This window comes from Orycteropus afer, unplaced genomic scaffold, assembly GCF_000298275.1.
Source record: "Orycteropus afer afer isolate SDZICR_OR568_19922 unplaced genomic scaffold, OryAfe1.0 scaffold00108, whole genome shotgun sequence".
In the NCBI taxonomy this organism is placed as follows: Eukaryota; Metazoa; Chordata; class Mammalia; order Tubulidentata; family Orycteropodidae; genus Orycteropus; species Orycteropus afer.
The window spans coordinates 2,546,016-2,561,604 of NW_006921695.1; positions in this window are offsets into that span (position 1 = coordinate 2,546,016).

Genomic DNA, 15,589 nt, shown 5'->3' on the forward strand with positions numbered 1-15,589 from the left:
CCCTGGAGAGAACAATCATGGGAGAAGGAAGGGCTGCTTATGCACAGGGAGACAGCTCAGTGGCAGGAGAGTATGGAGGGATGGTCACTGGGAAGAGGTAACTATGGGGAGGAAGTGGGAGGGGAGCTGTTGCGTTGTGGTAAACTGTGGTCAATGACATGTGACAATGTATATGTGAACTGCTGTATGGAAAGTGAATTTGCTTTGTAAATCTTCACCCAAATCAAAATAAAATAAAATTTAAAAAAAAAAAGAAGTCAAAGTCAATTATTATAAGGAAATGTGCCAAGAATTGGAATTAGAAAATCAAAAGGGAAGAAAATGCTTGGCATTTCGAAAGCTGAAGGATCTGGGGGAAAATAAATAAATAAATAATAAGCCTTGAGTTGCAATATTGAAAGATTCTATGGACAATATATTGAATGATGCAAGAAACATCAAAAAGAGATGGAAGGAATACACAGTCACTGAACCAAAAAGAATTAGTTGATGTTCATCCATTTCAAGATGTGGCATATGGTCAAGAACCAATAGTATTGAAGGAAGAAGTAGAAGCTGCACTGAAGGAACTGGTGAAAAACAAGGCTCCGGGAATTATACCCATTGAGATGTTTCAACAAATGGTTGCTGTACTGGAGGCACTACAGCCAAGAACTTTGGAAGATAGCTACCTGGCCAACTGACTAGAAAAGATCCTTATTTCTACCCATTCCAAAGAAAGGTGATCGCACTGAATGTGAAAATTATCAAACAATATCATTGATACCACATGCAAGTAAAATCTTACTGAAGATAATTCAAAAACACTTGCAGTAATATATTGCCAGAGAGCTTCCAGAAATACAAGCTGGATTTAGAAGATGACACGGAACAAGGGATATCATTGCTGATGTCAGATGGATCTTGGCTCAAAGCAAAGAATATCAGAAAGATGTTTACTGGTGTGTTTTATTGACTATGCAAAAGCATTCAATTGTGTGGGTCATAACAAATTATGGATGACATTGAGAAGAATGAGAATTCCAGAACACTCAATTGTACTCATGAGGAACGTGAACATAGACCAGGAGGCTGTTGTTCAAACAGAACTAGGGGAAACTGCATGGTTTAAAATCAAGGAGTGTGTCAGGGTTGTATCCTTTCAATATACTTGTACTCTGTATATTGAGCAGATAATCTGAGAACTGGACTATATGAAGAATGTGGCATCAGGATTGGAGGAAGACTCATTAACAACCTACGATATGCAGATGACACAACTTTGCTTGTTGAAAATGAGGATGACTTACAGAACTTACTGTTGAAGATTAAAACCACAGTCAGCAATATGGATTACACCTCAACATAAAGAAAATGAAAATCATCACAACTGGACCAATAAGCAGCATCCCAATAAATGGAGAAAGGATTTAAGTTGTCAAGGACTTCACATTACTTGTTTCTACAATCAACACCCACGGAAGCAGCAGTTAAGACATCAGACGACGTATTGCATTGAGCAAATCTACTGCAAAAGACCTCTTTCCAGTGCTGAATAGCAAAGATGTCTCCTTGAAGACTATGGTGAGCCTAACTCAAGCCATGGTATTTTCAAATGCCTCACATGCATGTGAGAGCTGGACAATGAATAAGGAAGACTGAAGAAGAGTTGATACTTTTGAGTTGTGGTGTTGGTGAACAATACTGAGAGTACCATGAACCGCTAAAAGAACTAACAAATCTATCCTGGAATAAGTGCAGCCAAAATGCTCCTTGGAAGCAAGAATGGATTGACTTCACCTCACCTACTTTGGTCATGTTGTCAGAAGGAGCTGTTCCCTGGAGAAGGATATCATGCTTGGTAAAGTGGAGGGTCAACAAAAAAAGGGGAAAGCCCTCAACGAGATGCATTGACACAGTGGCTACAGCAACAGGCTCAGATATATCAAGGATAATGAGGCTAGCACAGAAAGGGACAGTGTTTCCTTCTGCTGTATGTAGGGTCGGTATGAGTAGGAGGTGACTCGACAGTACCTAACAACAACAACTATAGAGTTGCTCTGACAATTTATTAAGATAAAATACATAAACACAAAAAGTATAAAACTCTTGTCATTTACCAGTAAAAATCTATTAAAATGTGCTAGGGTGTTTGCTTCATTGACAGAGAAAAAGGCATTTAAAATTCCCTCTATATATCAAGATTTTGTTTCTTTGTTTTGACTACTTCACATTCTCTGGTATGCAATGTTCATCTTTTTGCTACAATTTTAACTACATGACTATTTAGATATAGCTAGGGATGAGTAAGGAGCCCTGGTGGTGCAGTGGTTAAATGTACTGCTCCTGACCAAAAGGTTTGGTAGTTTGAACCCAACAGCTACTCAACAAAAGATGCGGCAATATGTGTCCATAAAGGAAATTGGAAACTCTATGGGGGCAGTTCTACTATATCGTAAAATGTTGCTATGAGTTGGAATTGACGGCAATGTTGTTTGTTCATTTGTTTAGGGATGAGTAATATTTACTCTATCACCAGTAATAAACCGAGCTCTAACAACAAGAAATATTATAAAACCAGTGTCAAGATTGTTTAACTCCTACTCCACTTTTCTTTTAATGTAAAATTACCCATTAATAAAAGTTACATCACTTAACCATATTTGTTGGGTTTAAATAGGTATCTCACATCAGCTGCAAGTAATCTCACTACCTTTGGAACACTTCATTCATAACATGATATACCAAGAAAAATGTCTCAATTCCTTAAGGATTGTGTGGGAAGCTGCCCAAAGAAACTAGGTAAATTTGAGTCTCATCTGTGTGGCCACTTCAAACTCTTATGGGATTTTCCTTCTTAGTAGGTGCACACTGCCAAAAAACCCAGCTGTAAGAATGGTGGAGTCATCACTGATTTTGAAGTAAGCTGTTGTGAAAATGGAAAGATGCTTGTTTTTATGTGAAATTGTTGGATTTTTACTTAGAAATTAATATAGAAATACTCAGGCTTGACATGCATAAACTCGTTTACCACACTTTTATGAAAATAACATGTATGTTATGTTTTTTTTTTTTTTTTTGCCAAAGTATTTTTGTAAGCATATTATGCTTTTTAAAAAAATCAGTATAATATGCCATAGAAAATACCTTTGGGAGAAGGTACAGTTGCAAAAGAAGTACAATACATGCATTATTTGTGTAAATATACAGTAGTTTAGTGCTAAGTAGTCATGGCAAGGCACACAACTAAGTCCTCACAGCCTTCATTCATAACTGGAGAATCAGAACAATTACAATGTTGTGCAATGGTTACAGTAAAATCTTTAGACTTCAGGCTTTCACTTTTTAGGAGTCTCAGGAGGAAGGTTTGACCACAGCTTGGACTTGGTAAAGGTCCCTTATAGCCAGGGTCCAAGGTCAATGGTGGCAGTTAGAATTTCAGTTTGGAGACTTAGTCTTTGGAAAAAGTCAGACTCTAGAGGGATATTTCAGCTCTGCCCTCTCCCAATGAGTGAGGCAAATTCAGGGTTTATGTGTAAATTTCTCACCTTGGCCTCACACTATAAGGCTACCATAATATCAAAGACTAGTATGTTATGTGAGGAGCTCTGGTAAAGTAGGGCCTGAGGAACTTGACTGCTAATCAGAAGGCTGGCAGTTCAAACCCACCAGCCACTCCTCGGTTGGGCAATCTACTTCTGCAGTGATACTGCCTCGGAAACCCAAGGAGGGGTCGCTATGAGTTGGTCCAACTCAACAGCACATAATAACAAGTATGTTATGTCTCCTCTGCAGAGTTAGAAATTAGCCAAATATCACATCTTTTCTTCGAAGTTAGAGATTAGGGAGGCTGTTTAGACTTATGTCTCAAGGCTAGTTTACAAAGATGAACTATAATATGTTTTTTTTTTTTTTTTTTTGTCACATACTGCCTGGTCAAAGGAGCTCTGGCGGCATAGTGCCTAAGGCATTTTATTGCTAACCAGAAGGCTGATGATTCAAACCCACCAGCCACTCCATGGAAGGAAGACTGGGCAATCTTCTTCAGTAAAGATTCTGCCTTAGAAACCCAAGGAGGGGTCTTTATGAGTTGGAACTGTCTCAACTGGCAGTGAGGTTTTTTTTTTTTTTGGCCTGGTCAAAGTTAATTTTAAGTTGGTTCATATACTTCACAGTCTTCTATGTTTAAGTGGAGAAATTTTTTAATAAACTTCTAATAATATATAGTTAATGTTAGAGAGCTTCACAAAAATAGATATACTTCTAAATTCATATTATGAGTTTATATATGTCTATGAGAGTTCTGGTAACATAGTGCCTAAGGCACTTGACTGCTAATCAGAAGGTTGGTGGTTCAAACCCACCAGCCACTCCTTGGAAGGAATATGGGGCAATCTAGTTATGTAGTGATACTGCCTCGTCACTATGAGTCGGGTCAGACTCGATGACACATAACAACAACAACATATATATGAATTTTGAAAACATAATAGTAACTTATACTTTATGTGATTTGAGAGCATCACAGAAACATACACCAGTATATTCAGGAACTGGAATCCTAAGGTGGTGCAAATGGTTAAAGAACTCAGCTGCTAACTGAAAGGTTACAGTTTTGAGTTCATCTAGAGGCATCTTGAAGAAAAGCCTGATGATCTACTTCTGAAAAATCTCCATTGAAAGCCGTATAGAGCACAGGTCTACTCTGACACACATGGGGTCACTATGAGTCAGAATCTACTACACAACAACTGGTTTGGTTTTATTCAGGAATTAAACCAGTGAAGTCTACATGACTTGTAATACTATTAGGATCACTAACTATCTTCACTAAGGCCCACAAGCCTCCACTTTAGACTTTTACTTTAGTCATTCAACCTAATGTTATCAAAAGAGTAGCTTTTAAGTCTCCAGAAGGATGTTGTTGTTAGGTACCATCCAGCTGTCTCTGACTCATGGTGACCCTATATACAACAGAACGAAACACTGCCCAGTCCTGTACCATTCTCACAATCCTTGCTAAGGATTCCTTGAGCCCATAGTTGTATCTTCTGTGTTGATCCATCTCATTGAGGATGTGCAACAGAATACACCCTCTATAATTACTGATCTCCTGAACCCTACATCTTGCTTGTTTTTGACTTCTGTTTGTAAAACCGAAATGCTCAGAAAATTTGGCTATGAGTCAGGTCCAACTCCATGGCACATAACAGCAACAACAACAACACTATTGTTGATTTCATTGTTTCTCTTAGTATTCCTGTTTGCCAACATACGTCATAGGCATATTCACAATGTCAGAGATGGGTGATCAGAAGATGGTGGAATGTCTTTATCCTAAGTTACAAGATGGCTAAGGTAAAAACTGTTCAAGCAAACCAACATTGAACAGCGTTTTGTTAGAAGATTACCTGGGTATTTGTATACCTATCTAGATACTAAACTCAGTTTTTTGCCTGAATCTCTAAGCAATATAGTTTTCTCTCTCATCTTCCATGAAGGCACTGACAATTCTACTATTTCAAACTATTAAAAATTGCATAAATGAAAACAAGATCAAGTAGTTTAAAACCCACTGGAATGAGAGTACGAAAATGTAGAAGATCATTCAACCCTAAATTCCAAAGTCTTCATAGTTTAAAACATTGATGACATAGCTGAGTATATCTTCCCTTAAGGGAGAAAAGCCCACAGAAGTTCATGTCAGGATGAAAATTATATTTCTTTACTTAGTTCTCATAAGCATATTTGACTGATAATTTAAATTAATGAGGCAGTGGGAAAACTTCACTTTGCATTGCAAATGGAGCAGATAAAAACATGATTCAGTAAGATAACAGATTTAATCGCTGTGTACATAAACCATATCACTATAAAGGTCAGAATAGTATTTTTCTTCTTCCTTTAGCAAACAGAGTTGAAATATCAGTAAAGGCATTTTTTTTTTTCCAGTAAAGGCATCCTTTCATGTACCTAGATTATGACATAAAAGAGGAGAAAACTTGGAAATAAATATTATTTTTCTAAAAATTCATCCTCATTCTTCACACTAAAATATATTACTTCTTATGCAGGTGATTAATTCACACAATAGGAGGGCTTAAATCTAGTAAATTTTTCTTTATATTAAATATATGACTCTTAGAAAACAAACAATGCATTCAAATTTGTTTTGATTCATTCTGTTAAATGTTCCTAATTTTTTCTGTTAAATATACCAAAGAGAGTATTTGAAACCTATGAGGTTGGTTTGATACAAAATAAAAATACAATATATTTACATCCAATAATCAGAATATTTTGTATGGTGAAAATTCTCTTCAGTATTTCTAAATTTATTGCTGTTAGGTACTGTTGAGTCAGTTCCCACTCATATTGACCCAGAAGGAAACACAGCCGTGTCCTTTGCTGTCTTCACAATATTTGCTGTGCGTGAGCCCATTGTCACAGCCATTGTGTCAATCCATCCTTTTGTGGTTCTTCCACTTTTTCATTGACCCTCTGCTTTACCAAGCATGATATCCTTCCCCAGGTACCGGTACCTTCTGACAACAGGACTGAAGTATGAGAAATGAAGTATCTCCATTCTTGTCACTTTGTCCAAGACAGTTATGTTTGTTCTTCTGGCAATCCAAAATATATTCAATGTTCTTCACCAACACCAAAATTCAAATGCATCGATTCTTCTGTGATCTTCCTTATTCATTGTCCAACTCTCACATACATATGAGGTTCAGTTCTCAAAGTGACATTCTGTGCTTTAACACTTTGAAAAGATCTTTTAGAGCAGATTTGTCCAGTGCAGTATGTCCTCTGATTTCTTGACTGCCCCTTCCATGGGTTTTCAGCATAAATCGAAATACAATAAAATCCCTGATAACTTCAATCTTTTCTCCAGTAATCATGATGTTTCTTATTAATTGAGTTGTGAAGATTTTTATTTGTTGAGTTGTAAACCATATTGAAGACTGTAGTCTTTGATCTTCTTCAGTAAGTGCTTCAAGTTTTCTTTACTTCCAATAAGCAAGGTTGTGCCATCTACATATGCAGGTTGTTAATGAGTCTTCCTCTAATCCTGCTGCTGTGTTCTTCTTTATATAGCCCAGATTCTCAGATTATTTGCTTAGCATACAGATTGAATAAGTATGTCAAAAGGATACAACTCTGACACATGCCTTTCCTGATTTTGAACCATGCAGTATCCCCTTGTTCTGTTCAAATGACTGTCTCTTGGCTAATGTATGGGTTCCTCATGAGCACAATTAACTGTGCTGGAATTCCCATTCTTCATAATGTTTTCCGTAATTTGTTATGACACATCCCCTCAACTGATTTTCCATAGTCAATAAAGCACAGGTAAACATCTTTCTGGCATTCTTTGCTTTCAGCCAATATCCACTTGATATCAGCAATTATTTCCCTCATTCCACATCCTCTTCTGTATTCAGTTCGAAATTTTGGCAGTTGCCTGTCAATATACTGCTACAACCACTTTTGAATTACCTTCAGCAAAATTTTATTTTGTGTGATATTAATGATGTTGTTTGACAATTTCCATGTTCTGTTGGATCACCTTTCTTTGCAATGGGCACAAATATGGATCTCTTGCAGTCATTCGGCCAGGTAGCTGTCTTCTAAATCTCCTGGCATGAACTAGTAAGCACTTCCATCCAGTGCTGCATCTGTTTGTTGAAACATCTCAATGGATATTCTGTCAATTTCTGGAGCTTTGTTTTTCACCAATTCCTTCAGTGCAGCTTGAACTTCTTCCTTCAATACTATTGTTTCTTGATCATATACTACCTCCTGAAATGTTGAACAATGACCAATTCTTTTTGGTACAGTGTCTGTGTATTCTTCCATCTTTTTTTGATGCTTCTTATATCATTCAATATTTTGCCCTTAGAATCTTTCAGTATTGCTTGAATTTATATATTGCTTGAGGCTTTAATTTTTTTCTTCAGTTCTTTCAGCTTGCAAAATGCTGAATGTGTTCCTTTCTTTTTGTTTTCTAACTCCTCTTTGCACATTACATTATATTACTTTACTTTGTCTTTTTGAGTAATCCTTTGAAATCTTCTGTTCAGCTTTTTTATCCTGTCATTTCTTCCATTCATTTTAGCTACTCTCCATTCAATAGCAAGTTTCAGAGTCTCTTCTGACATCCAATTTGGTCTTTTCATTCTTCCTGGTCTTTTTAATGACTTTTTGCTTTCTTCGTATATGATATTCTTGATATCATTACACAACTCATCTGGTCTTCAATCATTGGTGTTCAATGTGTCTAATCTATTATTCAGATGGCCTCTAAATTCAGGTGGTATATAATCAAGGCCATATTTTGGCTCTTGTGGACTTGTTTCAATTGTCTTCAGCTGCAATTTGAACTTGCATATGAGCAGTTGATGGTCTGTTCTACAGTCAGCTCCTGGCCTTCTTTTGACTGAAGATATTGAGCTTCTCCATTGCCTCTTTCCACACTTGTAGTCTATTGGATTCCTGTCTATTTCATCTGGTAAAGTTAATGTGTATAGGCACCATTTGTGTTGTGGAAAAACAAGTATTTGCAATGAATGACCCTTTGGTCTTGCAAAATTCTATTATGCAATCTCCAACATCATTTCCATCACCATCGCCATATTTTCCAACTACTACCTGGTGATTTTTCATTCCCAATTTTCACATTCCAATCACCAGTAATAATCAATACACCATGATTGCATATTTGGTTGACTTCAGACTGCAGAAGTTGGTAGAAATATTAAATTTTTTCATCTTGACTTCAGTGATTGGTATGTAAATTTGAATAATAGTAGTATTAACTGGTCTTCTTTGTAAGCATGTGAATGTTACCCTCTCACTAATGGCATTGTACTTCAGGATAGATCTTGAAATATTCTTTTTGATGGTGATTGAGATGCCATTCCTCTTCAATTTGTCATTCCTAGCATAGGAGGTCATATGATTGTCTGATTTAAAATGGCCAAAACCACTCTATTTCAGCTTACTAATGCCTAGTATATCAATCTTCATGTGTTCCATTTCATTTTTTATAATTTCCAATTTTCTTAGATTCATACTTTTGTACATTCCACATTCTTATTATTAATGGATGTTTGAAGCTGTTTTTTTTCTTATTTTGAATCTTGCCCCATCAGCAAATGAAGGTCCTGAAATCTTTACTCCATCTACGTCATTTAGGTAGACTCTACTTTGAGGAGGCACCTCTTCTCCTTTCATGTTTTGAGTGCCTTCCAACCTGAGAGGTTCATCCTCAGGCACTATATCAGACAAAGTTTCATGGGTAGTCATAAAGTTTTCCAGTGATATATTGGAAAGTATTTCATTGCTATTCAGAAAGTTTTCACTGGCCTTTTTTTTCAGAAGTGGATGGCCATGACCTTCTTCCTAGTTTGTCTTAGTTCGGAAGGTCCACCGAAACCTGCCCATCATGGGTGACCCTGCTGATATTCAAAATACCAGTGGTGTAGCCTCCAGCCTCACTGCAACACACAAGTCACCACTGGATGACAAACTGATAGACAAGTGATGGATCCATCTGATATCAACAATGATATCCCTCATTCTACATTCTCTTCTAAATCTGGCTTGAATTTCTGGCAGTTCCCTGTCAATACACTGTTGCAAGTGCATTTGAATTATTTCCAATAATATTTTACTATGTGTGTTATTAATGATATTATTCAATAATTTCCTAATTTTGTTGGATCTCCTTTCTCTAGAATGGGTACAAATTTTTATCTCTTTCAGTCATTTTGCCAGGTAGCGGTCTTTCAAGATTCTTGGCATAAATGAATGAGCTCCTCCAGCACTTCATCCATTAGTTAAAACATCTTGGTAGGTATTCCCTCAATTCCTGGAGCTTTGCTTTTCACCAGTTCTTTCAGTGTAATTTATACTTCTTCTTTCAGTACCACTGATTGTTGATCATATGCTACCTCCTGAAATGTTGCATGTTGACCAATTTTTTGGTACAGCTACTCTGTGTATTCCTTCCATCTTCTTTTCATGCTTCCTGCATTGTTCAATATTTTGCTCACAGAATCCTTTACTATTGCAACATGAGGCTTGCTTGCTTAGGAAGTGTTTTAGTTATTTAGTGCTACTATAACAGAAGAACCTAAAGAGGATGGCTTTAGTAAACATAATTTTATTCTCCCACAGTTTAGAAAACTAGAAGTCCAGGTTTAGAGTGCTGGCCCTAGGGAGGGCTTTCTCTTTCTGTAGGCTCTGGGGGAAGTTCTTTGTTTCCTTTCAACATCTGTGGGACCAGTATTCCTTGGAGATATCCATGTGCTTTGGCATCAGTTCTCCCCTAGGTCTAGGAGCTTCTCAGAGCTGGGAATCCAGTTCCAAAGAATAAGTTCTACTCCCAGCTCTTCTTTTTGATGGTAATAAGATCTCTTCTGAATATTATGCTTGGTAAAGTGGAGGGTCAGTGAAAAAGGGCCAGACCCTCAGAGATAGATTGACACAGTGGCTGCAATGATGGGCTCTGGTATAGCAAGTATTGTGAGGGTGGTGCAAGACTGGGCAATGTTTTGTTCTGTTGTACATTGGGCCACTATGTGTCAGGACCAACTCAATGGCACCTAACAACAACAACAAGGTCTCTTCTGTCTCCTTACTTTTCTCTGCTTTTATCTTTTGTAAGATAAAAAGTGATGCAGGCCATACCTCAGGGAAACTTCCCTTAAATTAGATGGGAGCTGGGACCATATTAAGGGTGTTGGTTCCCACCTTAAGCCCTTTACCACTGATTAGCTGATCACATCAGATCATATCATGGGGGATGATTACATCATTACATAACTGCCAATCACATCATTACCTAAATGTCAAATCACTGAGAATCATGATATAGCCAGGTTGACATGTATTTTTTGGGGACACAATTCAATTCATGACAGGAAGAATCTGAAATAATTAGAAACATAGTTTAAAGATTGTTTTAGTAAGATAGAAACAACCTAGGTGCCCAAAAACAGAAGAATGGATAACCAAACTATTGTACATACACACAATGGAATACTATGCAACTTAAAAGAATAACATAGAATCTATAAAACATGGCATAATGTGGATAAGCTTGGAGGACATTATGCTGAGTGAAATAAGTCACTCACAGAAAGACAAATATTGTATTAGTCCATTATTGTAAAAAGTCAAGGAAAGGTTTATATATGGAAGGATATTTTCTTTGTTAGTTACCAGGGGTGGTAGAGGAGAGGAAGGAACACTGCTAGATAGGTAGAGACAAGTATTAATTTGGGTGGAGAAAAGGGTGATGTATCAAATGAGTGATCAACATAATGGCATTGAGGGAGAGGAAGACATAGAGAGATACATGGGAAATACAGACAACAAAGACAAACTCTTTTACAAATATAGTACTGTGTTGTCAGTGATGGCAAACATTGATCTATGGGTGGATAGATGGGTGGACAGGCTGAACTATTAGGTATATCTATGCAGGGGTGTAGTGTGCCCATGAACATGTATAGGGTTGTCAGACAATGTTTCTACAAGTGTATTTGCATGTTCTGTAAGAATTCCCAGGTATATAGTAAAGCTGCCAAGGGACCAAGTTGTAGTCAGTTCTGGAACACAGCCAGTTACCCAGAGGGAGAGAGTAGTTGGACCTGTGGGCTCGAGATTATGGTTCCTGGAGACATCAGTCTCAGTTGGCATAACATCCTATACACAAAAACATTGTTCCACATCCTACTTTGGCAAGTAGCAACTGGGATCTTAAAAGCTTGCAAATGGACGTCTAGATGCAAAGATGGGTCTCTCCTCATCCACAGCAAAGAAGAATGAAGAAAATCAAAGCCACATGGAAACAATTAGTCCAAGTGACTGGTACACCATGTGATCCTCAGCCTATAGAGACCAGAAAAACTAGATGGTGCCAAGCGACCACTGTCAACCACTTGAAGGGGGATCTATGTAGGAGGTCCTGGATACAGTGGGAGAACAATGTGGAACAAAACTTAAAATCATAAAAAAAATTAAAAGGGACCAGGTTTGCTGGTCTGATAGAGCCTGGTAGAACCTCTGAGACTATGGCCCCTAGCTGCCCTTCAGGTCTGGAATTGAGCGCACTCCTGTGGCTTCCAACCAAATGAAAGACAGGCATATGAACTGAACATTTACATTAGTTAGATACGCTCCTTGGAGAGATCAATCATGGGAAAATACAAGGGCTGTGTATGCACAGGGAGACAGCTTGGAGGGCAGGAGCACATGAGAGGGAAGGACACAGGGAAGAGCTAACTATGGGGAGGAAGTGGGGGGGAGCGGTTGCATTGTGGGAAATTGTAGTCAATGTCATGAGACAAAGTGTATGTGACCTATAGTATGAAAAATGAATTTTCTCTGTAAACTTTCACCTAAATCACAATAAAAATAAATAAATAAAAAAGATTGTTTTACTAACTTAAAAAGTAAAACACAAAGATTTTTCCAAATTGAGTTAAAAACTAACCTATTTTTAAAACTCTTTTCCTTGAACATTATAAAATTACACATTCAATTGAGCTAAATAAAAATGAGCCAGGCTTCTGCTTCACTAATCTTAAAAGTCAGCCACTTGAGCATAACCAGGTTTAGAAGTTCAATCAGCACATATGCTTGATTGGGTTCTCCTGACCTGACAACCAACATAATCAAGAAAATATGAAACTTATTTCAATATTTCTTCCCCTACACTAAAATAAAAGAAAAGAACCCAAAGAAAGGTAAAACAAACATTCTGGTTTTGGAAAAAAAGTCTGGTTTTGGAAGGTGAACTAATATTTCCATTGGAAGTTAGACATTGTGTCAGTCATAAGTACCTAAGGATGCTTCTGTAAATCACTTTCTAAACATCAGCTACAAGAATACATTAACACCAGGCAGCTTACAATGACCCAGTTGATCCTGACTAGCAATAATAGGCAGAATTTCAGTAACCTATAATGCTTGAACATATTATTCTCAGCTATGATTTAATTTTGGGAGCTCTGGTGGCATAGTGCCTAAGGCATTTGACTACTAACCAGAAGGCTGGTGGTTCAAATCCTCCAGCCACTCCTCAAAAGGAAGATTGGGCAATCTACTTCCATAGCGATACCACCTCAGAAGCCCAAGGAGGGGTTGCTATGAGTCGGTGGTGAGTTTAGTTTTTTGAGTTATTATTTAATTTAATTAGTACTCATTAACTGCTTTCTAAGTGCTTTGACCTCAGTGAGTTTTAAACTCTAATCTTCTAATGCATAGAAACTGAGTGAACACTTTCTTACCTTATTTCCAGAGGCAGTTGTTCAAACAGAACAAGGGATATTGCATGGTTTAAAATCAAGAATGGTGTGTGCCAGGGCTGTATCGATTCACCATACTTATTCAGTCTGTATGCTGAGCAAATAACCTGGGAAGCTGGACTACATGAAGAAGACCATGGCATCAGATTTGGAGGAAGATTCATTAACAACCTGTGATATGCAGATGACATAATCTTGCTTGATGAAAGCAAAGAGAACTTGAAACAAACACCACCACCTTCAATACCGGTCACACATCCACATAAAAAATACAAAAATCCTCACAAATGGACCAATAAGAAACATCATGATACATAGAAAAAAGCTTCACATTATTAAGGATTTCATTTTAGTTGGATCCACAATCAATGCCCATCTAAGCAGCAGTCAAGAAATCAAACAATGTATTACATTGGGCAAATCTACTGCAAAAGACCGCTTTGCAGTGTTAAAGAACAGATGTCACTTTGAAGACTAAGGTGAGCCTAACCCAACCCATGCTATTTTCAATTGCCTCATATGGATGTGAAAGCTAGACAATGATTAAGGAAAACAGAAGAAGAATTGATGTCTTTGACTTCTGATGGTGACCAAAAGAACAAACAAATCTGTCTTGGAGGAAATAGAGCTAGAATACTTCTTAGAAGCAAGGATGGCAAGACTTCACCTCTCATATATTATAATGCTGGAGAAGAATATCATACTTGATAAAGTAGATGGTAAGTGAAAAAGAGGAAGTTCCTCAACAAAGTAGATTGGCACAGTGGCTGCAACAATGGGCTCAAGCATAACAATAATTGTTAGCATGTGCAGGACAGGGCAGTGTTTCATTCTGTTGTACATAATGTTGCTATGACTGGAAACCTAGTTGATGGCACATAGCAACAATAATAACTCATAAGCTAAATCATGATATTTATCTTAGGACTCTAAATTTAAAAGATCAAGTCTTTGTTTATTTATTGATTCACTTTATTCCTAGTTTGCCTCTCCTTTTCTCACTTTTGTTCTAGAATTCATCACTATTTCTTCTTGATAGCTAAGTTGTGTTTCTGAATTCTTACCTCAAATCATTTTAGCTTCAGTTTAGGTATGCATTGGGTTTGGTAAGTTTTTTCTTTTAGCCATATTTTTTTCTTCTTGCTTCAACTTTCAGTCACACCTCCAAAGTGCCCTCCCTTAGTTATCATTCAGAAACAGTAAACATCATCTTCTCAAAATCAGTCCAGGTGGCTTTATTTCATGATGAATCACATCCAGATTTTTACGTTCTCTGGAGTCTTCATATTCCATCAAATTAGTCTAATCTTTGCTTTGTTTTCTCTTTCCCATTTTTCTCTTTATTTCTGCTTTCCTTTAGGTCATGTTCTAAATAGATTTTTCTTTATTTATTTATTTTTTCTGTCCCTTCCCCATATAAGGCTCTACTCAAGCCCTGTCACTTGTCAGAAAAATATACAAATACTATAAGAAAGGTTTTTATTGCTCTCCTCCAAGGGACAGTAATCCAATATTTCCACCTATGGGATAATGTATAAGCAACTATCAAAAAGTCACATTAAGTTGATATATGGAAAGAATAGTGATGTAGGAATCAGCAAGATGAACATGGTTCTGAGGTTTACTTCCAGTCTCTGTGAACCTGAGTAAATTTAAAACTTTTATACATTTCAGCTACTATTGTTGCTAGGTGCTATCTAGTTATATAACAGAATAAACTATCTCCCAGCCCTGCACCATCTTTATGATCATTTTTATATTTGAGTCCATTGCTTAGGCTATTGTATCAATAGGATTCCTTTTATTTTTTATTTTTTTATTTTTTTTTACTGACCCTCTACTTTATTGACTACAATATTCTTTTCTAGTGACTGGTTTTTCCTAATGATATGCCCAGAGTAAGCAAGCCAAAATCTCAAGAAATCTTACGTCTGAGAAGCATTCTGGTTGTATTACTGCTAAGACTGATTTGTTTCTTCTGGCAGTCCATAGTATAGTCAATATTTTTTGCCAATACCACAGTTTAAATGCATTAATTTTTCTGTCTTTCATCTAGTTCATATGTAATTTTGAAGTCATAATATCATATTGCTCATCTTCAAAGGTAATTTTAGAATTGACTGAAATAAAGATACTCAAGCAATTTGTAAATCACAAAATCTATACAAATGCCCAGTTTACAGACTGAGACAGACTAGGAAGAAGGAGGAGGCCATCCACTTCTCAAAGAATTGGCCAGGGAAAACCTTATGAATAGCAAAGAACACTGTTTGATATATTACCACACA